Genomic DNA, 24973 nt, shown 5'->3' with positions numbered 1-24973 from the left:
TCTGGTTTCTTAAGCTTTATGATCAGGCTAGATATCTACTTGATTGATAACTAAGAAAAGACTTGCCCACAGCAATTTATCTAGACCAAAAGCAAAATTATACAATGTGTAAAGTATATCTATATTGTACTCTCACCACTTTTTATGCATTATTATTCCCCCTTTTGGCATCCCTTCTTTTATCCCCAGGTGGACAGAAATCTTATCTTCTCCTCTGGATGTTTGATGATTTTCCTCCAAGAGCAAAATCCCACCCAGATCTATATTCTATACTCTCTGGGTAAACTACCCAAAACTCCAATATTTACTATAAGTATGTATGTGTGAATGTGTGTATATAAATCAGCATGTGTCTGTGTGTATACGTATGTGGTTGTGTATGTGTGTACACATCAGTGTCTTCCACACAAACTCATTATCTTTCCCATGGGCCTCTCCTTCACTTTGAGGAAAGTACTATCATTATGTTATAAAAGTAAATGTCCCTACCTCACTGTCTTCTTAGATAATCTGCAAGAATTAGAACTCCTATCAACCAATAAGAACTGACACATAAGACTCAACCCAACAGAATACATATTGTTTTTCATAAGAGACTTTTTTCTACTTTTAATTTTTTAATTTACATCCAAATTAGTTAGTACATAGTGCAACAATGATTTCAGAAGTAGATTCCTTAATGCCTCTTACTCATTTAGCCCATCCCCCCTCCCACAACCCATCCAGCAACCCTCTGTTTGTTCTCTATATTTAACAGTCTCTTATGTTTTGTCCCCCTCCCTGTTTTTATATTCTTTTTGCTTCCCTTCCCTTGTGTTCATCTGTTTAGTATCTTAAATTCCTCATATGAGTGAAGCCATATGATATTTGTCTTTCTCTGACTAATTTCGCTTAGCATAATACCCTCTAGTTCCATCCACGTGGTTGCAAATGGCAAGATTTCATCCTTTTTGATTGCCGAGTAATACTCCATTGTATATATATATACCGCATCTTCTTTATCCATTCATCTGTCGATGGACATTTGGGCTGTTTCCATACTTTGGCCATTGTTGATAGTGCTGCTATAAACAATGGGGTGCATGTGCCCCTTCGAAACAGCACACCTGTATCCCTTGGATAAATACCTAGTAGTACAATTGCTGGGTCATAGGGTAGTTCTATTTTTAATTTTTTGAGGAACCTCCATACTGTTTTCCAGAGTGGCTGCACCAGCTTGCATTCCCAAAGAGACTTAAATACAGAGAACAAACAGAGGGTTACTGGAGAGGTTGTGGGCGGGGGATGGGCTAAATGGGTAAGGGACATTAAGGAATCTACTCCTGAAATCATTGTTACACTACATGCTAACTTGGATGCAAAAAAGAAAGAAAGAAAGAAAGAAAGAAAGAAAGAAAGAAAGAAAGAAAGAAAGAAAGAAAGAAAGAAAGAGAAAGAAAAAGAAAGACAGACTGTTTTCAAGTGCCCATGGGATATATATGAAAATAGACTGTATCCTGGGACATTAATACAAAATTCAACAAATGTAAAGGAACTAAAATCATATACAGTGGGTTCTTTGACTAAAGGAGAATCAAACTAGAATAGAAAGGTAAAGAAAGAAATAACACAAAGATAAAGTTATCAGAAAAAAACCTCCAAACATTTGGAAACTAAAATATGCACTTCTAAATAATTGACAGGTCAAAAAAGAGTCTCCAGGGAACTAAAAACAAATACCAAGAACTGAATCAAAATAAAATACAACAGGGGTGCCTGGCTGGCTCAGTCAGTAGAGCATGTGATTCTTGATCTCAGGGTCATGAGTTAAAGTCTCACACAGGGCATGGAGCCTACCTAAAATAAATAAATAAATAAATGGATGAATGAATGAATGAATGAATGACTATAAATACAACATATCAAAAATCTGTGAGCCATAGCTAATGCAGTACTTAGAGGGAAACTCTTAGCACTAAACGTATATATTAGAAAAATGGAGAAGTTTCAAATAATCTACATCTTCATTTTAAGAACCTAACAGAAGATCAAAATAAATCCAAAGCAAGGGATGCCTGGGTAGCTCAGTCACTTGAACATCCAACTCTTGATTTCAGCTCAGGTCACGGTCTCATGGTTTGTGGGTTTGAGACCCACATCAGTGATTGCACTGACAGCATGGAGCCCGCTTAGGATTCTCTCTCTCCCTCTCTCTCTCTGCATCCTTCTTCAAAATAAATAAATAAACTTAAAAATTTTTTAAATAAATGCAAAGCAAGCTGAAGGAAGGAAATGATAAATTAAAAAGATAATGAAACTGAAAGCAAAAAATAATAGAGAAAAATCAATGAAATTAAAAGATAGGTTTTTGAAAAAAAAATCAATAAAATTTAGAAAACTTTAGCAGGACTAAAAAATAACAGAAAAAAAGACACAAAGTACCAGTATCAGGAATGAAACAGGAAATATCAGTATAGACCCTGCAGATGACAAAGAATAATACTACAAACAACTCTAACCAAATAATTTGATAATGTAGATGAAATCAGCCAATTCCTCAAAAAACACAAGCTACCACAGTTACTGAATGTGAAATAGATAATTTAAGGGGTGCCTGGGTGGCTCAGTTGGTTAAGCATCCAACTTCAGCTCAGGTCATTATCTCACGGTTCAGGTTCATGGGTTCAAGCCTCACATCAGGCTCTTGTGCTGACAGCCCAGAGCCTGGAGCCTGCTTCAGATTCTGTGTCTCCCTCTCTCTCTGCCCCTCCCCTGCTCATGCTCTGTCTCTCTGTGTCTCAAAAATAAATAAATAAAACACTAAAGAAAAAAAAAAGAATTCTACCAAATGTTTAAAATTAACACTAAGTTTATACTCATTTTATGAACTACTATTACTCTGATACCAAAGACAGTACAAAAAAAGGCACTGTATACCAATATCCCTCATGAATATAAACAAAATAATTCTTAAAATAATAGCAAGTAGAAAACATTTTTTAATTTAAAATAAAAGCAGGGGCACCCAGGTGGCTCAGTCGGTTAAGCATCCAACTCTTGGTTTCAGCTCAGGTCATGATCTCACAGTTCATGAGTTCAAGCCCCATATCGGGCTCTGCACTGACAGTGCACAGCTTGCTTGGGATTCTCTCTCTCTCTCTCTCTCTGCCCCTCCCACACTCGCTCACTCGCTCTCTCTCAAAATAAATAAATGAACTTAAAAAATTTCTTAATAGCAAGTAGAATTCAACAATATATAAGAAGAATTATATACCAAATGGATTTGATTCCAGAGATACATTATTTCAGTATCGAAAAATCAAATAACCCACCATATTAATAGGTTAAAGGAGAAAAATCACATGATCATATCTATTGATACAAAATAAAAGCATCTGATAAAATTCAACACCAACTGATGATAAAAACTCTCAGAAAAATATGAATAAAGGGAATCTTTTCAACTTGATAAAGGGCATCTACATAAAATCCCCAACTAACATTATAATTTACAGTAGAAGATTGAATGCTATGGGGCGCCTGGGTGGCGCAGTCGGTTAAGCGTCTGACTTCAGCCAGGTCACGATCTCGCGGTCGGTGAGTTCAAGCCCCGCATCAGGCTCTGGGCTGATGGCTCGGAGCCTGGAGCCTGTTTCCGATTCTGTGTCTCCCTCTCTCTCTGCCCCTCCCCCGTTCATGCTCTGTCTCTCTCTGTCCCAAAAAAATAAATAAACGTTGAAAAAAAACAATTAAAAAAAAAAAAAAAGAAGATTGAATGCTTTTCCCAAAGATCAGGAACAAGGCAAGGATGTACACTCTCACCACTCTTACTCAACACAGTGCTGGAAGTTAGGGCCAAGGCAATAATTGGCAAAAAGAAAATGAAAGGCATGCATATGAGAAAGGAAGAAACAAACTGCCTCTATTTGCAGATAACATGATTATCTATGTTGAAATCAAAGGTATGTACCAAAAAACATCCTAGAACTAATAAGTAAGTTCAACATGGTTACAGCCTATAAAAAATTGTGTTCATTTCTGTATACTAACAGTTAATACGTGGACAATGAAATTAAAAATACAGTATTATTTACAGTTGCTCAAAATCTTTGAAATATTTAGATGTAGATGGATGTAAATCTACCAAAACACAGACAGGACTTACATGCTGAAAACAAAAAATGATGATTTAAAAAAATAAAAGAATATCTACATAAATATAGACATATACTGTGTTCACAGTATAGATACCAACTCTCCCCAAAATGATATACAGATTGAACAAAATTCCTATCAAAATCTCAGCAAGATTTCTGCAGATTTGGAATGAATGTTCTAAACTGATACTGAGGTGTGCCTGGGTGACTCAGTCAGTTGAGTGTCTGACTCTTGATTTTGGCTGAGATCACGATCCCAGGGTCATGGAATCGAGCCCCGCATTGGGCTCCATGCTCAGCATGGAATCAGCTTAAGATTCTTTCCCTCTCTCCCTCTGCCCCTCTCCCACTCTCATGCTCTCTAGAATTTCAAAAAAAAAGCGGGGGGTGGGGGGACACATGGGTGACTCAGTCAGTTAAGCACCCAACTGTTGATTTCAGCTCAGGTCATGATCTCACAGTTCATGAGATGGAGCCCCCATCTGGCTCTCCACTGAAAAGTGAAGCTTAATTGGGATATTCTCTCTTTCTCTCTTTCTCTTTCTCTCTCTCTCTCTCCCTCCCTCCCTCCCTCCCTCCCTCTGTCTCTGCCCTTCCCTTGCTCACTCATTCTTTCTCTCAAAATAAACATTTATAAATAAATAAATAAAATTGAAAAAAATTACAAATAAAATTGCTATTGAAAAGCAAAAGAACTAAGAGAGCAAAAACAATCTTGAGAAAGAAAAATAAAGTGGAAGAAATTAGTTTACCCAATTTCAAGACCTATTGCTACAGCAGTCAACACTATAGGTAGTGCCATATGAACAGATATATAAACCAACAGAATGGGATAGAGAACCCAGAAGTAGACCACATAAATATGCTCAACTGACTTCTGACAAAGATACAAAAGCAATTCAATGGAAGAATTTCAATAAACAGTGCTAAAACAATTAGATATCCATAAATGAACAAATGAAACTTCACCTAAGTAGACAGCATTATACAAAAACCTTATACAAAAACCGACTCAAAGTAAATTGCAGATTTCAAGGTAAAAAATAAAACTTTCAAAGAAACACACAGGAAAAAATCTTCAGGATTTAAAACTAGGCAAAGAGTTCTTAGATGACATCAAAACCAAGGTTCATAAAAGGAAAAACTGATAAACTGAACTTTATCAAATAAAACTTTGATCTCCAAAAGATCCTGTTAAGAAGGTGAAAAGACAAGCTGCAAACTAGAAGAAAATATTTGCAAAGCACACATCTGACAAAAGAAAACACCTAAAATAAATAAAGAACTCTCCATATTCAACAGCAAAATCATCATCATCATCATCATCTAATCAGAAGATTAGAATAAAAAATTCAAGTGTCAAAAGACAAGAATAGGTGTTTTACCTAAGACTACACGAAGATAAATAAGCACATGAAAGTATGTTCAACATCATAAACTCTTACAGAAATGTAAAAGAAAACCACAGCAAGATATCATTAGATACACAATACACAACAGATACACATCTATCAGAATATCTAAAATAAAATATAATAACAAAACCAAATACCAACAAGGATGCAGAGAAACTGAATCACCTATCTGTTGTTGGTGGGAATGTAAGATGAGAGTTAGGTGGAAAACAGAGTAGCAATTTATTGAAATAGTTTTTTCATGTAACTGCTATACATACTAACAAATATATATCTGGTATTTTTCCCCAAGAACTGAAAACTTTTGTTCAGACAAAAACCTGTACACAAATATATTAACAGCAGCTTAATTTGTCTCAGCCAAAAAATGAGAAAAATTCAGATGCCCTTCAACAGGTAAACGGTTAAACTAACTGGTACATTCACACCTTGGATTACTACTCAACAATAAAAAGGAAAAAAAAACACATTGACACACACAAATATCTAGATGAATCTCCAAAGAATTGTACTAAAAAAACCCAAAAGGTCATATGGTATATGATTCCATTTATACAAAATTCTTAAACTCACAAAATTATATAACTCCAGAACAGATTAGTGGTTGCCAAGGGTTAAAGAAGAGTGGAGCAGAAAGGAATTAGATGTGACTGTAAAGGGGCAAAGGACAGATCCTTTTCTGATGGAAACTTCTATACATTTATTGCACTGATGTCAATATTGTAGTTTTAAGATTTTCCCACTGGGATAAAGAGAGTAAAGGATACAAGGGATCTCTCTCTATTATTTCTTATAACCACATGTGAATCTACAATGATCTCAAAATAAAAAGTATAATTTAAAAAAATAAGTAACTGGGGCACCGGGGTGGCTCAGTCAGTTAAGCGTCCAACTCTTGATTTCGGCTCAGGTCATGATCTCACGGTTCATGAGTTCCAGCACCACATCAGACTCTGCTGCTGGCATGAAACCCACTCGGGACTCCTCTTCCTTCCTCTCTCTGCCCCTCTCCACGTGCACATGCTCTCTCGTGCTCTCAAAAAATAAACATTAAAATAATGATAAAAAGGAACTAATGTGAGGTGTGACTTAGAATTGTCATAGGATTAATTATTCCACTGATAATTTCCCATTGAAAAGAAAAATATATTAACCTGGATAAAGTGCTCATTAGTAGGAAATGAAAGCCAAATTAAAGAGCAAAAAAACTCTGGTGAGCACAAATTCTGAAGTCACATAAGACACACAGTCCCAGTTTCATTAACTTTCCATGCTTCCCCACCCCAGCCGAAACAAAAAACAAAAACAAAAACAAAAAAAAGTGGGTATGTTTAATCACTTGTCCCTACACCTAAAAAAGGCTTGCCATATACCAAAAAAACGATTAGGCATATATTAATATCACACAGAGTTTATTTACCCTATTGACTCAATTCAAATATTTGCATTATAAAATAATATGCAAATTTGAGCCTTCAAACAGGAAATGAAATTTTCTAAATCCATTACATAACTCTGGATTCATGTGTGCAGTGAAAGCTAATAAATCATTTAAACCTTCACACACAGAACCTTTTTAAATTTGCATTTATCTACAGTAAATACTGCCATGTTCTTTAATAGCTTTCTAGTTCAATCTAGCAAACTAGTGATTTATGGCAATGATGTATTTTAAAAATCAGAAATTTGTCACTATGTGACAACCAGTCAGAAGTCCACTGAACTTATATTACTCGGAATCAAAACATCATAGAATATGAAAGAGACAGCAAAATGTCAAGCATACAATAATCAAATCAATTACTTCAGTATTTGAGTCTGATTATATGCAAAACTGTTCATAACATTACATATACTTTAAGATCCTTTATTACTTTAACAAGCCCACGTTATCATTCTCTCAATGCTTCCAAGTTATTTTAAAAGACTAATACTATGATTTCACTTACATATGGAATCTGAAAAATAAACAAACAAACAACAGAAAGAGACTCATAGAGAGAACAAACTGGTGGTTATAGGGGGAGGCAGTTTGGGAAAATAGGTGAAGGGGATTAAGAAGTACAAACAACTTGCAGTTATAAAATAAATGGCAGGGATGAAAAGCACAGCATAGGGAATATAATCAATACTATTATAACAACACTGCATGGTGACAGATGGCAACTATACTTTTCTGGTGAGTATTGCATAATGTATAAAATTGCCAAATCACTATGCTATGTATCTGAAACTAACAAAACACTGTATATCAACTGTACTTCAATAACAAAAATTTTAAAGAAAACACATTGTTAAATTTCATACTTTATAACTTGAAGTCCTTTATAACCTGAGTCCTATTTTGAGGAACAGCAAAATTTACAATATGTAAAAGAAGTATCTATATTACTTTTTTTTCCAAAAAACATGAATTTTTAGATCTTTATAATAATTTCACACCAATATTCTTATGTAGAAAGATTCATCAGATGCGAAAACAGGAACTGTATTAACAATAAAGGAATAAACTGGAAACCTAAACAAACATCTACTATAAGAGATACAACTTGTTTGTACCTGTATTGCACTCACTTTTCCTTTCATTCCCCCATCCACTTCATTGCATTCTCCTGGCAATGAGGTCACAGTACCTCACACCTAGGCCATAGAGAGGACACATACAAGTTTGCCATTCTCCTGGTCACAATGATAAATCCAGGAGTAAAAACGTGACCTAATTCAAGCCAATCAAAATCATTACTAAGATTTTTCTTTTTAATTGGGAGGTAGAAAGGAAGGGCTTTTGTACTTTGGGGTCAAAGTTACTGGAAAGTTACTTAAATTGGCAGCTTTCAGTAGACATCTTTCCTGCCATGTATACAGAGAAATTCATCTGCACCATGAATGAGAAAGAATATTCTGGTGGCATCAACTCCTCAGTTCCAGCACCTGGTTCCAGAGCTCCCCTGGTTTTCAAAGCTTCATTCAATGATCTATTCTGACTGATAGTGAAAAGCTAAAAGCTTTTCCTCTAAGATCAGGAGTAAGACTAGAGTGTCAGCTCTGGCCACTTTAAAAAAAAAAATAGTATTGGAAGGACTAGCCAGAACAATTAGGCAAATACAGAAATAGAAATAGAAGGCATCCAAAGTGGAAAGGAAAAACTAATCTGTTTTCAGATGATATGATCCTTTACAAAATTCTATACACTCCACCAAAAACTGTTAAAACTAATAAATGGATTTGTTAAAGTTGCAAGATACGAAATCAACGTTCAAAAAAAAAGTTGCATTTCTACACAGTGACAACAAGCTAGCTGATAAAGACATAAAATAAACAATTTTCATTTGTAATAGCAAGAAAAAGTATAAAATACTTTAAGAACAAATTTAACCAAGATAGTAAAAGATCTATACAATGAAAAACATAAATAAAACACTTACAAAAGAAATCGAAGACGCAAATGAATGGAAAGGTATTCCAAGTTAACTGCTTGGAAGAATTAAAATTGTTAAAATGTCCATTCTACTCATTGATGTACCAGTCCCACTTGTTTATTTTTTCTTGTTTTGCCTGTGCTTTTGGTGTTAGATCCAAAATGTCATGGCTGAGACCAATGTCAAGAAGCTTTTCCTTGAAAATATATGTTTAAGAGGGCGCCTGGGTAGCTCAGTCTGTTAAGCGTCCAACTTCGGCTCAGGTCATGATCTCGTGGTTCACTAGTTCAAGCCCCATGTCAGGCTCTGTGCTGACAGCTCTGACCCTGGAGCCTGCCTCAGATTCTGTGTCTCCCTCTCCCTCTGCCCCTGCCCCATTCATTCTCTCTCTCTCTCTCTCTCTCTCTCTCAAAAATAAGTAAAACATTTTTTTTAATTTTAAAAAAAGAAAAATATATATACGTTTAAAAAAAGGAAAGGCACCTGGGTGGCTCAGTCGGTTGAGCATCCAACTCTTGATCCCCAGGGTTGTGGAATCACGCCCCATGTCAGGCTCTTCACTAAGCAAGGAGCCCACTTGAGATTCTCTCGTTCTCTCTCTCTCTCTCTCCCTCCCTCCCTCCCTCTGCCCCTCTCCTCCACCCACACTCTTTAAAATAAATATATAAAGTTTTTTTTTTTAAAGAGGAAAAACATGCAAGTATGTTATATTTGTTCATAAAGACCCAAACAAAATTTGGAAAGATGTGTGAGGTGCCAATAATAGTTACTTTTCAGGTTTTCTTTAGCAGTGACTAAATTCATTTAGGGGGAGATTATTTGGCAGGAAAAAAGAGGTGGGAGAGAGATATCATATTCATTTTTGAACTATTAATCTATCATCCATATAAAATATTAAACAAAGACCCAAAAAATGGTCATTATATTTGATAGCCCGGAAAATCCTGGAAAAAATACCATCCCAAAGATAACCTAATACTGGCTCAGATACTATGACCAACTAACATGTTGGTATCAATAAAGATAATCTTTCATACATGATCCATCTTCATTTTCTTTTTAGTCTCAGTATTATGTAAAGTGTTTTACCCCTAAAGAAAGAGAAAAGCAAAGTGGAGACTGTGGTGGACGATGGGTAGAGAAGGATAATTTAATCAATCCACTGCACTTAGAAAATAAATGCCCCAAAAGCAAAAATATTCAAATGGTATTTTTGAAGCTCATTTTCATACATGCTAAGCCTTTCCTCCTTGCTGTTACATTGATATTTGTCTTAATGTTCAAATTGGTTAAATGGTGTATCAGGATTCTTCCAGATAATTTAACATATCACAAAACCAGGAAGGTAAACAGTGCTAGAAGGTGAAATATTTAACACAGTTAACAAGTTTTCCCAACCAAAAGCATACTAAAGGCAATGAACCTGTATTTACCAAAACATCTATTACTGTGTGTTTTCTATCAGCATAAACAAACAGAAGGTACAAAGAATGGGGTTAAAATGAGATGGCTCTAGTGAGAATTAATATTTAAATGACTCTATATCTTGCCATCAGAAATCCCAGGCTGAGGCCACAGACAAGCTCATGGCCTTGAAATCTAAACAACATAGAAACATAAGCCTTCGTCTAGCTCCTATTAGTTATTTAAGATCTACTATTACATTAAAATATCAACTACATATTGATTTTTAAGAAAAGACTAATTTAGTTTGGATGAAAAGGAGTTAAAACCAGTAATATATTATGTACATGAAAAATTTTTCTCACCAAAAAATAACTCCAATTTATTACAAAACTCGTATCAACCTTCTCAAGACATTTTAGCCATGTAATAACCCCTATACAAAATAACATTTCCAATCACTCAGCTTACCCCGCAAAATCTCAAAAAGCCACACCTCCCATTTTCTTCCCATAGAGTCTTACCAGTCAAGCCAGTCCAGACTACTTATAACAAGGAGCTTTAAAATTCACTTCCTTATCTTTACTCTCCCTTCCTAAAATTCAAAGTTTAGCTCAATTCTCACCTCTACAAACAGACATTTCCAGATAAAACCAAAAACAACGTACTGTTTCCCTACTCTGAACTGTTATAGCTTTGTCACATTGCAAAGCATGCACAGTTCACACTTAATTGCTTTATTGCTAGTTATCTTTTTTTTTATATAAACCAGTATGTACACTATTTTTTTTTAATTCAGTTAGTTAACATACAGTGTAGTCTTGGCTAGACGTTAAACCCAGGGCTTCATCTCACATATGACACCCAGTGCCCATCCAGAGAAGTACCCTCCTTAATGCCCATCACCTATTTAACCCATCCCCCCACCCACTCCCCTCGAGCAACCCTTCGTTTGTTCTCTGTATTTAAGAGTCTCTTAAGGTTTGCCTCCCTCTCTGTTTTTATCTTATTTTTCCTTCCCTTCCCCTATGTTCATCTGTTGAGTTTCTCAAATTCCACATATAAGTGAAATCATATGATATCTGTTTTTCTCTGACTTATGTCACTTAGCAAAATACTAGTTCCATCCACATGGTTGCAAATGGCAAGATTTCAATCTTTTTCAGTGTCAAGTAGTATTCCATTGTATATAGATACATGTCACATCTTCTTTATCCATTCATCAGTCGATGGATATTTGCACAACTCTGGTTTCCATCAGACTGTAAGCTCTTAAGAAGGAAAACTATAGAAGGAACTACATGTCATACATCATTCCCAAAGATTCTAACAATCCTATGAGGTTGATACTATCATTCCCTAAATTTTCCAGACGCAGGAACTAGATCAGAAAGTTTACGCAGCTTGCCCAAGTACCTAAGAAGTGACAGACTTAAACTGAAGTTTGTCTAATTCCATGCAAGATACTGTCTTTCAAAACAAAATAAAACTGTTATAAAGCTCTATGGTATTTAGCACATTTTCGAAATATGCTCACTTATTTCAACTTGGTACAACCCTTAAAGTTGATGTATTTTACCTTTCTCTGGCAAGCATGCTTTCATAATCCCCTTACTCTGGTTCTATGGGGGAAACTCTCAACTGACTTGAGAGTCCTGGTAGGGATACAGTCCTGCCAATTTCATAGAATGGCATAAGAAACAGGTTAGACAATCATAATATCATATACTGTCAGATATACTCTTTCAGTGGTAGGGTTGTGATTTAAGTCAGGCCAATCAGAGTTCTGCAGGGATCTGAGCCTCTTTATGATGTTATCTCGGAACAATTGGTCTTTCTACCTCATCCAGGCTATGTTCACTTGCCCCAACTCAATACAACACAAATTTCATAAAGTCTAATAATTCCAAAGGGAGTATTTGGCACAAAGGTGACAATCTAGAAATATACCTGGTTCGTCATGTATTACTAAAATCTATATTTAAAGAAAGTCAGGAGCACCTGGCTGGCTCAGTTAGTACAGCATACAACTCTCAATCTCCGGGTCATGAGTTCAAGCCCCACATTGGGTGTGGAGCCTACTTAAAAAAAAAAAAAAAAAAAAAAAAAAAAAATTAAAGCAAGCCAAATAACTAGTAGAATGCTTTCAGTTTATAGTAACTATGTGACAAAATTCCATTCTCTTCCTAATCATAATATGAACTGAAATTTATTTAGCAAACAGCCATAGCAATTGAAAAATTAGGAGCTCTTATATCCTCTACCATTTTACAAGGGTTACTAGATTGGCCCAAGGAGGTAAGTGGAAAGAATTTACACCCTACAAAAAACAAATGAACATATTAAATGCTAGCCCACAAACAGATTGGGAAGAATATATAAATGTAATTAGACGAAGATGAACAACAGATTTATATCATGCTGGCACAATGTATCTTTATACCATTATAATTACTGAGAAACTAATTAGAAAATATTTACAGATTCTCTTACAAGTACCTTATACAACATCAATACTATAAAAATGAAACAAATCAGGGGGCGCCTGGGTGGCTCAGTCAGTTAAGTATCTGACGTCAGCTCAGGTCATGAACTCTCAGTTCATGGGTTCAAGCCCCACGTAGGGCTCTGTGCTGACAGCTCAGAGCCTGGAGCCTGCTTCAGATTCTGTGTCTCCCTCTCCCTCTGGCCCTCCCCTACTTGAACTCTATCTCTCTCTCAAAAATAAAGATTTTTTAAAAATTAAGGGAAAAAAATGACACAAATCAGAACATTTCTGATGCATTTAAAGTAGTATGTTTAGGGGCGCCTGGGTGGTGCAGTCGGTTGGGGGTCTGACTTCAGCCAGGTCACGATCTCGCGGTCCGTGAGTTCGAGCCCCGCGTCAGGCTCTGGGCTGATGGCTCAGAGCCTGGAGCCTGTTTCCGATTCTGTGTCTCCCTCTCTCTCTGCCCCTCCCCCGTTCATGCTCTGTCTCTCTCTGTCCCAAAAAAAATAAATAAACGTTGAAAAAAAAAAATTAAAAAAAAAAAAATAAAGTAGTATGTTTATTTAAAAAATAAAAAATAAAACAAGTTAAAAAAAAACTTATCACTACCTGAAAAAAACAAAAACTAAATCCAAATACTGAGAGTACGATCCTGATATTCAAAACCTGGAAAGAAATATCCTCAAGTGTTAATAAACATGATCTCTGGCTGGTGAAAAAAATAAATAAAAATAAAGTAGTATGTTTAAAACCAGGCTGTGCAATAGCTTTAAAAAGGTAGGCTACTAAAGACTTGATTATAAAACTTTCTTTTAAAATTTCAGGTTTTGTACATATATCCTAGAAACTTAGCAAATGCTTTAAACAAACAAAAATAATATTTAAGTCAGTATTCAAATAGCTTCAGCAAATAATAGGGTAACAGCTAAAAAAAATGGCTCTCCATGACAAATATAAACACTACAGAAAAGTTATACAGAAGCAAACTCTGGAACTGGGGAAAAAATAAAACGATACATCAGCATTTAACATAGTGAACCAGATGTTTAGATAGATTTGGCAACTCTGAAAGTAATATAAATTAACGTTTTCTTATACTTGGTAACAAATTTTCTATTCAAAAAAAAAAAAAAGCCAGAAGAAACGCTAAAAATATACATTTCCTCTCACATTTCATTTTTATAAATGAAAATGTTTCCCATTCAAAGAAAAACAAGTACTTTAAGAATAAAACAATTTTTGCTAGCGTTCATTTTCTAAAAGCAATCAGCTGAAATATACTAATTTGACTACCTGATACCAAACAATGCAGTTATTTCCTACCTGAAATTTCATCCAATAGCAATACTCCCTCACTGTAGCACTTCAGTGTCACGTTCTCTTTTGGTTCAGATTACATGGCCTCACTTTCAGTAAATTAATAGTTTGATCAAGTATCTTCTTATAGTGTTAAGACTGGCAAACTTAGGAGGACAAAAACTGTAATTTTAAAAAAAGTATAATTCGTCTTGTTATCAAGTCTAATCTTTTTGTTCTATATTAATACTTCAAAAGAAGCAAAATATATAAAATTAATAATTTTTATAATGTAAAAACCTCTAATAATTCTATTCTCATAACTATATGATGAAACATAAGATAAAAAGATGTCTGAATGAAAATTTGTGTCAATCTTTTGCCAAGTAAGCTATTACTCAATTCTCCTTAAAGAAAACAATTCATCATTCTGAAAAGTGGAAAACAAGTGTAAAGAACTAAGCATTTAGGGGTGCTTGGGTGGCTCAGTCAGTTGAGCGTCCAACTCTTGATTTGAGCTCAGGTCATGATCCCAGGGTCGTGGGATGGAGCCCTGAGACAGGCTGAGACAGCCCTGAGACAGGGATCAAACATTTATCCTCTTTTCCTGGAGGTAATAACCAAATTGTTGATTTTATATAGTTCTTCATTATAGAAAATTCTAGCTAATGAATGCAGAAAACAATTTTTTGCATTTTTATTTTTTATTTTGAGACAAAGAGAGACTTATTTTTTAAGTTTATTTATTTATTTTGAGAAAGAGAAAGAAAGAGCAAGCAGGGGAGGGGTAGAGAGAGAGGGGCAGAAAGAGAATCCCAACCAGGCTCTGCACCAGCAGCACTAAACCCAACGTGGGGCTCAAACTCACGAACTGTGAGATTATGAGCTAAGCCAAAACCGAAAGTCAGATGTTCAACCAACTGACTCACCCAGGCGCCCCCAGAAAATTACTGATTTAAAACATCATCAGGGCACCTGAGTGGCTCAATAGGTTGAGCATCTGACTCTTGGTTTTGACTCAGATCATGATCTCACTGTTCACAGATCAAGCTCCACATCAGGCTCTGCAGTGACAGCACAGAGCTGGCTTGGGATTCTGTCTCCCCTCTCTCTCTGCCCTTCCCCCAATTGTGCTGTCTCAATCTCTCTCAAAAAAATTTATTAAAAAAAAACATTAAAAAACTAGTCTTTAACTTTTGAAGGTACACATTGAAGTATTTAGAAATTAAAAGGGAGAGGGGCACCTGGGTGGCTCAGTCAGTTGAGCAGTCAATTTCAGCTCAGGTTACGATCACAGGGTTGTGGGATCCAGCCCTGTGTTGGGCTCTGCACTGAGCGTGGAACCTGCTTAAGATATTCTCTCTTGGGGCACCTGGGTGGCTCAGTCGGTTAAGCGGCTGACTTCAGCTCAGGTCATGACCTTGCGATCCGTGAGTTCGAGCCCCGCGTCAGGCTCTGTGCTGACTGCTCAGAGCCTGGAGCCTGTTCCAGATTCTGTGTCTCCCTCTCTCTCTGACCCTCCCCCATTCATGCTCTGTCCCTCTGTCTCAAAAATAAATAAATGTTTAAAAAAAAAAAAAAAAGATATTCTCTCTTGCTCTCTCTCTCCCCCTCTGACCTTCTCCCTCACTCTCTAAAAAAAATTTTTAAATAAATTTTAAAAATGTGTATTTCAACTATTGAAAGGGCGGGGAGGAGATGCGGGTGACTGGCTGGCTCAGTCAGTAAAGCAAGGGACTCTTGAACTCAGGGTTATGAGTTCAAGCCCCACACTGGGTGCAGAGATCACTTAAAAATAAAATCTGGGGTGCTGGGGTGGCTCAGTTAAGTGTCTGACTCTTGGTTTCAGCTCAGGTCATGATCACACAGTTTCTGAGTTTGAGCTCTGCAGTGGGCTCTGCACCATTAGTGCTGAGACTGCTTGGGATTCTCTCTCTCCCTCTCTCTCTCTGCCCCTCCCCTGCTCACACACACACACTCTCTCTCTCAAAATAAATAAGTAAACTTAAAAAAATGTTTAAACAAATAAATAAAACCTTAAAAAATAAAATAAAAAGGAGAGGAGGGAAAACTCTTGCATTACTGAATTAGATATGGTTACACACATCGTTAATTAAGATGTTTAAATACAAGAGCAGATACTGAAATCAACTAAAGCCCTTGTATTTATCATTTTTAAGTTACTATAAAAAGGATTATTGTTTAGGGGCGCGTGGGTGGCTCGGTTGGTTACGCGTCCGACTTCAGCCCAGGTCATGATCTCACAGGGAGTCCAAGCCCCCTGTTGGGTTCTGTGCTGACAGCCCAGAGCCTGGAGTCTGCTTGGAATTCTGTATCTACCGCTCTCTCTGCCCCTCCCCTGCTCGCACTCTGTGTGTGTGTCTCTCTCTCAAAAATAAACAAACATTTAAAAAAATGTTTAAGAGGTATTGTTTAAAATATTAACGTTATGAACTTTTGCTTACATGTTATCACATACAATCCTGTAAAACTGAAATTAAATGTTCATCATCCAAAATGACAGTACTAACTACATTTATCCTGCCAACATAGAAATTTGACAGCTTCGATCAATCCTCAATAACTCTAAATTAAAAATTTACCAGATAGGCTTTTAAGCATCAGCAAAGAAGAAAAGGTTAGAAAAACAGAATACAAAAATGGATCACTCCAAATTAATCTACCAACAAACAATAATCAAGCAGCAACTATGCACTTCATCATATATAAGATGCACTCATTGGTTAGAGGTATTATTCATGTTTTGTGGACAAAATTAACAATAAGATCTATGCAAAGTACTACCAAAAAAAAACCCTCATAAGAACCAAAAGTATACACACTATTCCTCATAGTAAGGCAGTAGCATAAATTGTTAGTGTCTTCAGTACCAACCTGAAAAAGCTGATGACAATTTTGTATTCTCTGCATCTACTTGAATGTAATGGATGATCAAAAGAAGATAAATTTAAGGGGCGCCAGGGCAGCTCAGTCGATTAAGCGTCCAACTCTTGATTTCTGCTCAAGTCATGATCTCACAGCTCTGCTTAGGATCCTCTCTCTCCCTCTCTCTCTGCCCCTCCACTGCTCACTCTTTCTCTCTCCCTCTGTCTCTCTCAAAATAAATAAACTTAAAAAAAAAAAGAAATTTGAATAAATGTATGCATGCAATGGTACAATAAACCTGTTATTCCAACATGAGCATATGTATTAATAGAAGCATAGCTAGAAAAGCCTCTGAAGCCTTAATGAAACATTCATACCACTTGATCCAGCAACTGAACTTATTTTTTTTTAAGTTTATTTATGTATTTTGAGAGGGGTAGAGGAAAGAGAGGGTGCAAATCTCCAAACCATGAGATCATGACCTAAATTGAAACTGAGAGTTGGACGCTTAACCAACTGAACCACCCAGGCACCCCCAGCAACTGAACTTCTAAAATCCTAACCTAATAAGCCAAAATATTTAAAGCACTTTATGTAGCACCACTGCCCTACCTACTCCTATATTTTCTTTCATCTCATAATTCTAGGCCAGATATATGTATTATGTATCATGACAAAGACACCCATCTCAGGGTGACACCCTGACACCCATGACAGGACACTCATCATCAAGGTCAGAAACAACAAGCAAGTGCTGACACAGGTTTTAGTCTGTCCTTGTGGATACCAACTTGTACTTGTGGGCTCCAGCTTATTCTTGCTTTCCTGTACTTTACATCCATCTTCTCTTCTGACCATTTGCCTCATGAACCTCAAACTCCAGAATTACACACAAAGACAGCCTTACAGATACTGGTAAACCAGCTCCTAGAATTATGTACCGTAAAATCTCTTCAACAAATCCTGAAGGTATTTGTAAGTGAAGCTTTTGTTTAGTGGAAAGTGAACCTCAAGAAAATTAACGAGAAAAACCCACAAAGTTATTTTTAAAAGGCATATGTATTGAAACACTGCCAGGTTGGATTAAGAAAACTAGAGACAGGACAGATGAAGAAAGGCCTTTGGATCCCCAGATTTCTACTGGCAGGAAGTAAGCTGAGACTTGTGGTCAGCTGTAAAGATACGCCATCTTTCTAGAAAAGGGAACATGATTCAGATGGCAGAAGAAAGAACTTAGAGGACAAACCAAGAGCCATGGAAAATTATTCCCAGTGAGAAACCAAACCAAGGAACTTTCAACATTTTCCCAGCAGGATTTCAGACCTACTATAGACAAGTGAGTTCCTTGTGTGTTCCGCCCTTTTTAAAGAAGAACATGTCTAGCAGTTATTCTGCTTGGGACCAATGCCACTACACCATTATATGTTGGAGTAGGGGGCAGATAAGTTGTCTCTAGTCTTACACATTTAAAGAGCTAGAAGGGCACCTGGCCGGCTCAATAGGAAGAGCATGTGACTCTTGATCTCGAAGTCATGAGTTTGAACCCCACGAGGGGTACAGAGATTATTTTTAAAAATAAACTTTAACTGGGGCGCCTGGGTGGCGCAGTCGGTTGAGCGTCCGACTTCAGCCAGGTCACGATCTCGTGGTCCGTGAGTTCGAGCCCCACGTCAGGCTCTGGGCTGATGGCTCGGAGCCTGGAGCCTGTTTCCGATTCTGTGTCTCCCTCTCTCTCTGCCCCTCCCCCGTTCATGCTCTGTCTCTCTCTGTCCCCCAAAAAAAAATAAACGTTGAAAAAAAAAATTTTTTTTTAAAATAAACTTTAACTTAAAAATAATAAAACATAAAGAACTAGAGGAACAGTCCATAAAGAGCTTACTAAAGGAAGCTTACCTAAGGAGTCTTACCCATACTTGGACTCGAACTTAGATGATGAGATTCTGGACTTTTTGAGATTCTATACTAGTATGAGATATCAATATCATGTATTGTTTTAAGCCTCCAGATTTTGCATTGTTATGCAGCAAAAATTTGTTCAATGTACTGTTTCATTAAAAAATAATTGGATAACACATCTTCCACTCCCACTCCCACAGTAACATACTGTATTTAACCCCTCACCATAAACAACTGAAAAACTAAACAAAATAGACAAAGCAACTATTTTCAAACACTGGACAATAGAAAAAACTGGAGTGAGATCCCTGTGAGAAGGGAAACAAATGTGTTAAGACTGCCTTCAACTTTGTGCCTAGAGGTACTTTTTAAACTACTATAGAGAGAAGGAGAACCGCAGCAGAGCACAGCCATCTCAAAGAATTAAAAGATGGCAGTCTCGCTGAATTGAAAAAACAAGACTCATGAGCTGAGTAAACACAGATGAGATTTCAGGGAGACCAAAGTGGCTGGATTTCAAGGAGCAGAGTACCAAGGGAAGTTACCAGAGAAATTGTTCCATGAAGCTAAATAGTGGTCCCCTGGAGTATTTGGATGAGCACCAAACTTCACAGGCATATGGTAAGACTCAGGATAGCACCAAAGGAACACCTACTGAGAAGCTATCAGTTGAAAAATCTCACAGATCACATAGAGCTGAGAGAAGTTTGAATTGTGTCCCAAGTAGAAAGATCTTCAACATCTAAGGCTTTGAGCACATGCTCCTCCAAAAGGATTGCAAGCCATAGCAGCAGAGCTAAACTAATCCTACAATAAAGGCTACTCTTTATCAAAGAAATGTTTAAGAACAAGCCCAGACTCTGCCTTGAGGGAGCTGCATAGCAGAGCAATAGAAGGGACTAAATGCAGATAAAACTCCTGTCTTACAAGTCAGACAAACCAGCAATAGATTGCAAAGGGATAGAAGAGTCATGGGGAGGAAAAGTTCTCCATGATCCCACATAAGTTGCAGGCTCATTCCTGAGCCAGGCACATGACAGACCCAAACGGACAAAGAAAAAGCTTTGAGAATTTAACCAAACCAGTCTAAAACAAATGGTTGAGTGGCACATGCACAGGACAGGCCGAAAGAAGCAAGGCAAAGGTCTTGAAAACTGAAATGATACTAAAACCACCCATACCAAATCAGGATTAAGAAGGTAAAGTAGAAAGATTCTGAACTTGTCTCCTCCTAAAGACACACTAAGGCTCCAACTACATTTAGAGCAACTCTGAGAATGACCTGAAGACTAGCAGAACAATTCTTCCACAGCTTAAGATGTAAAGAAAAAGCCACATCAAGAAGGGCAGAGTGGGGGCGCCTGGGTGGCTCGGTCGGTTAAGCGTCCGACTTCGGCTCGGGTCATGATCTCGCGGTCTGTGAGTTCGAGCCCCGCGTCGGGCTCTGTGCTGACAGCTCAGAGCCTGGAGCCTGTTTCAGATTCTGTGTCTCCCTCTCTCTGACCCTCCCCCATTCATGCTCTGTCTCTCTCTGTCTCAAAAATAAATAAACGTTAAAAAAAAAAAATTTAAAAAAAAAAAAAAAAAAAAAAGAAGGGCAGAGTGGGCAGAGATGCAATCTGACTGGGACTCACAATGTTAGCACAGGACCCCCCAAGTGGAAGGGATATCAAAGGCACAAAAGTACACTCTGAGGAAGGGTTCAAACCCTACAGAGAACACCTGCCCCCCACACACTTATGTCAAGGAAATGAGTAGGGACTCATCTGGCTTTGTAATGTCTGGCTTTGAAAATCAGCAGAGCTTAACTCTAGGAGCTTTAAAGTCATTGGGGCTTAATTTCAGAAGAACAGGAAGGCTACCAAAAAAGCAGCATTCTTGCTTTTAAAGAGCCCACCACAGACTCACTTGCTCCAAGAGCCATCACAGAGGCAGCAGTTTGAGAGGTGCCTGAGCTGTAATTTTAAAAGTTGTGTTGACTAGAGTCACCTGGGTAGCTCAGTCAGTTAAGCACCCAACTCTTACTTTCTGCTCAGGTCATGATGTCACAGTTCATGGATTCAAGCACCATGTCAGGCTCTGCAATGACAGCACAGAGCCTGCTTGGGATTCTTTCTCCCTCTCTGCTCCTCCCTCGCTCTCTCTCCTAAAGGAAAACAAAAGCATTTAGTAAACTCTTGGATATTGGTCTTAGCAATATTTTTTGGATCTGTCTCCTCAGGCAAGGGTAACAAAACCAAAAATAAATAAAAAACACTACATCAAGCTAATGTTTTTGCACAGCAAAAGAAACCATCAACACAACAAAAAGGCAACCTAAGGAATAGGACAAAATACTTCCAAATGATAAAACCGATAAAGGATTAGTATCCAAAATATATTTAAAGAACTCATACAACTCATTACCAAAAAAACATTCTAGGGGCACCCGGCTGGCTCAGTCGGTTAAGCATCTGACTTTGGCTTGGGTCATGATCTCGCGTTTTGTGAGTTTGATCCCCGTGTCAGGCTCTGTGCTAACACTCAGAGCCTGGAGCCTGCTTCAGATTCTGTGTCTCCCTCCCTTTCTGCCCCTCCCCTGCTCCAGCTCTGTCTCTCTCTCTCTCCCTCAGAAATAAAAAATAAACATTAAAAAAAATTTTTTTAATAAAAATAAAAAGAAAACATTCTGATTTAAAAATGGGCAGGGGCGCCTTGATGGCTCAGTCGGTTAAGCATTCAACTTGGGCTCAGGTCATGATCTTGCAGTTCATGGGTTCGAGCCTCGCTTAGGGCTCTGTGCTGACAGCTCAGAGCCTGAAGCCTGCTTAGGATTCTGTGTCTCCTTACCTCTCTGCCCTTCCCCCACTTGTGGTCTGTCTCTATCTCAAAACAAATACTAAAAAAAAATAAATAAAATGGGCAGAGAACCTAAAGAGACTTTTTCCAAAGAAGGCATACAGAGAGCCAACAGACACATGAAAAGACGCTCAACATTACTAATCATCAGGGAAATGAAAATCAAAATCGCAACAGGATATCAGCTCATACCAGTCAGAAAGTCTGGTATCAAAAAGACAAGAAATAGGGCCACCTGGGGGCACCTGAGTGGCTCAGTCAGTTGAGCATCCAACTCTTGATTTTGACTCAGGTCACAATCTCACTGGTTGTGAGTTCGAGCCCCATGTTGGGCTCTGCACTGACAGCACAGTGCCTGCTTGGGATTCTCTCTCTCTCTCTCTCTCTCTCTCTCTCTCTCTCTCTCTCTCTCTCTCTCAAAATAAAGAAATAAACTTTAAAAGATAAATAAAATAAAATACAGAGCCTGGGTGGCTTAGTTGTTTGTGCAGCCAACATCAGCTCAGGTCATGATTTCACAGCTCCTAAGTTTGAGCCCCACATTGGGCTCTCCACTCTCAGTACAGAACCCACTTTGAATCCTCTGTTTTCCTCTCTCTCTGCCCCTCCCCTGCTCACTCACTCTCTCTCTCAAAAAATTAAATTAAATTAAAATAAAATAAAAAAGAAATAGGGGCACCTGGGTGGCTCAGTCAGTTAAGCATCAAACACTTGATTTCAGCTCAGGTCATGATCTTGTGGTTTGCAAGATCAAGCCTCGAGCCCCACGTCAGGCTCCATGCTAACAGGGCAGAGCCTGCTTTGGATTCTCCCTCTCCTTCTCTCTCTGCCCCTCCCTCCCCTAAAAATAAATAAACTTTTTAAAAAAAGGCAAAAAATAATAACTGTTGATGAGGATGTGGAGAAAAAGGAACCATCGTGTGTACTATTGTTGAGAATGTAAATTGGTGCAGCCACTATGGAAAATAGCATGATGATTCCTCAAAAAATTAAAAACAGGCTTCCTATTTTTGTTTTTTTTATTTATTTTTTTTAAGGTTTTATTTATGGGGGGGGGGGGGCGGGCAGAGAGAGAAAGGGAGAGAGAATCCCAAGCATGCTCCACATTGTCAGTGAGAAGCCCAATGCAGGGCTCAAACTCACAAACCATGAGATCATGACCTGAACCAAAACCAAGAGTCGGACGCTCAACCAAGTGAGCCACCCAGACACTCCTTTTTTTTTTTTTAAGTTTTTTATTTATTTACTTTGAGAGAGAGACAGAGGGAGTGAGCAGGGGAAGGGCAGAGAGAGAGAGGAAGAGAGAGAGAATCCCAAGCAGGCTCCACACTGTCAGTACGGAGCCCGATATGGGGCTCAAATCCATGAACCCTGAGATCATGACCTGAACCAAAACCAAAAGACGGACGCCTAACTGACTGAGCCACCCAGCCGCCCCGAAATAGGCTTCCTGTTTGGGGGAGGGTGTGGGAAAAGGACAGCAGGAGCCACATACAGCCATGAAGTGGTAAGAAGCCCCTCAAGCAGCCAAAGAAGCAGGCTAAGGAGATAGAAGAGGAAGATAAAGCATTCAAGCAGAAACAGAAAGGAGCAGAAGAAACTTGAGTAGCTAAAAGCACAGGTTGTAGGGAAAGGACACCTGGCCACAGGTGGAATTAAGAAATCTGGCAAAAAGTAAGTTGTTCCTTGGCCTCAGGCAATGGTGATCTTTAATTCCATTCCTGTTTAAACATCTGGATACCCTGTCATAGTATCTGTTGCCACCTATAGCTAGAATGAAGTGTTGTCTCAGTTGTACATTTAAGAATAAACTTTTGTAAAAATTAAATAAATGAATAAACCAAGCAATCAAAACAAAAATTAAAAATAGACAACAGCCAAAATATGGAAGCCACGTTTCCATCCATAGATGAATGGATAAAGAAGATGTGGTTAATACATGCAACAGAGTATTATTCAGCCATAAAAAAAGAATGAAATCTTGCCAATTGCAACAATGTGCATCCATCTAAGGAGTATACTACTAAGTGAAACAAGTCAATCAGAGAAAGACAAATACGGTATGATTTCACATATATGTGAAATCTGAGAAACAAGACAAAGAAAACAAACCAAAAAAAAACTCTTAAATATAGAGAACAAACTGGTAGTTACCAGAGGGAAGGTAGGTGGGGTGACAGGTGAAATAGATGGAGATTAAGACTATATTTATCATGATGAGCACCAAGTAATGTATAGAACTGTCAAATCACTATATAGTACACCTGAAACTAATGTAACATGTACATTAATTATACAAGAATTTAAAAATAAGTTAATATTTTTAATTAAAATTAGAACTACCATATGATCCAACAATTCTACATCTGGTTATTGATCCAAAGAAAACAAAACCACTACATTGAAAAGATAAATGCACCCCTATGTTCACTACAGCATAATTATTAATAGCCAATATATGGAAGCAATCTAAGTATCCACTAATAGATGAATGGATAAAGGAAATGCAGTGCATGTGTGCACACGTACATGCGCACATGCATGCACACACACACACACACACACACACAGCACCCTGGAATATTACTCAGCCATAAAAGAGAATGAAATCTTTTGCCATTTATAATAACGTGGATAGACCTAGAGGGTATTATGCTAAGTGAAATAACTCACACAGAAAAAGACAAATACTGTATGATTTCACTGTATGAAATCTAAAAAACAAATGAATAAATAAAACAAAACAGAAACAGAATCTAAATACAAAGAACAAACTGGAGGTTGCCAGAAGGGAAGGAATATGGACTCAGCAAAATAAGTTAAGGGGATTAAGAGGTACAAAGTTCCAGTTATAAAATAAATAAGTCACTGGGTTTATATAAAGTACAACAGAACAAATATAGTCAATAATACTTTAACAACTTCATATGGTGACAAATGATAACCAGACTTTTCATGGTGAGTACTTCATAATGTATATAAATATCAAATCACTATACTGTATACCCAAAACTAATATAGTATTGTACGTCAGCAATACTTCAATTTAATTTAAAAAAAAAAAAGGGGGGCGGGGGGGAAGCTAACCACCACACACAGAAAGCAATACTGAACTTGTGGTCTGACCCTAACCAAATTGATAACCTGCTAAAAAAAAAAAAAAAAAAAAAAAAAAACAAAAACAATCACTTTTCT

General features: G+C 37.5%; 1 protein-coding gene and 1 pseudogene across 8 annotated transcripts in view; one reads left to right on the top strand and one right to left on the bottom strand.

Moving 5' to 3' along the window:
- LRBA (LPS responsive beige-like anchor protein) overlaps positions 1-24973 on the bottom strand; it is a 786930-nt gene that overhangs the window by 711805 nt on the left and 50152 nt on the right. The gene's annotated exons all lie outside the window — the stretch shown is intronic.
- On the top strand, positions 17755-23667 carry LOC122467347 (annotated as a pseudogene).

The sequence above is a fragment of the Prionailurus bengalensis genome, chromosome B1, assembly GCF_016509475.1.
Source record: "Prionailurus bengalensis isolate Pbe53 chromosome B1, Fcat_Pben_1.1_paternal_pri, whole genome shotgun sequence".
NCBI classification, from domain to species: Eukaryota; Metazoa; Chordata; class Mammalia; order Carnivora; family Felidae; genus Prionailurus; species Prionailurus bengalensis.
This window is presented reverse-complemented; position numbering and strand designations above follow the sequence as displayed.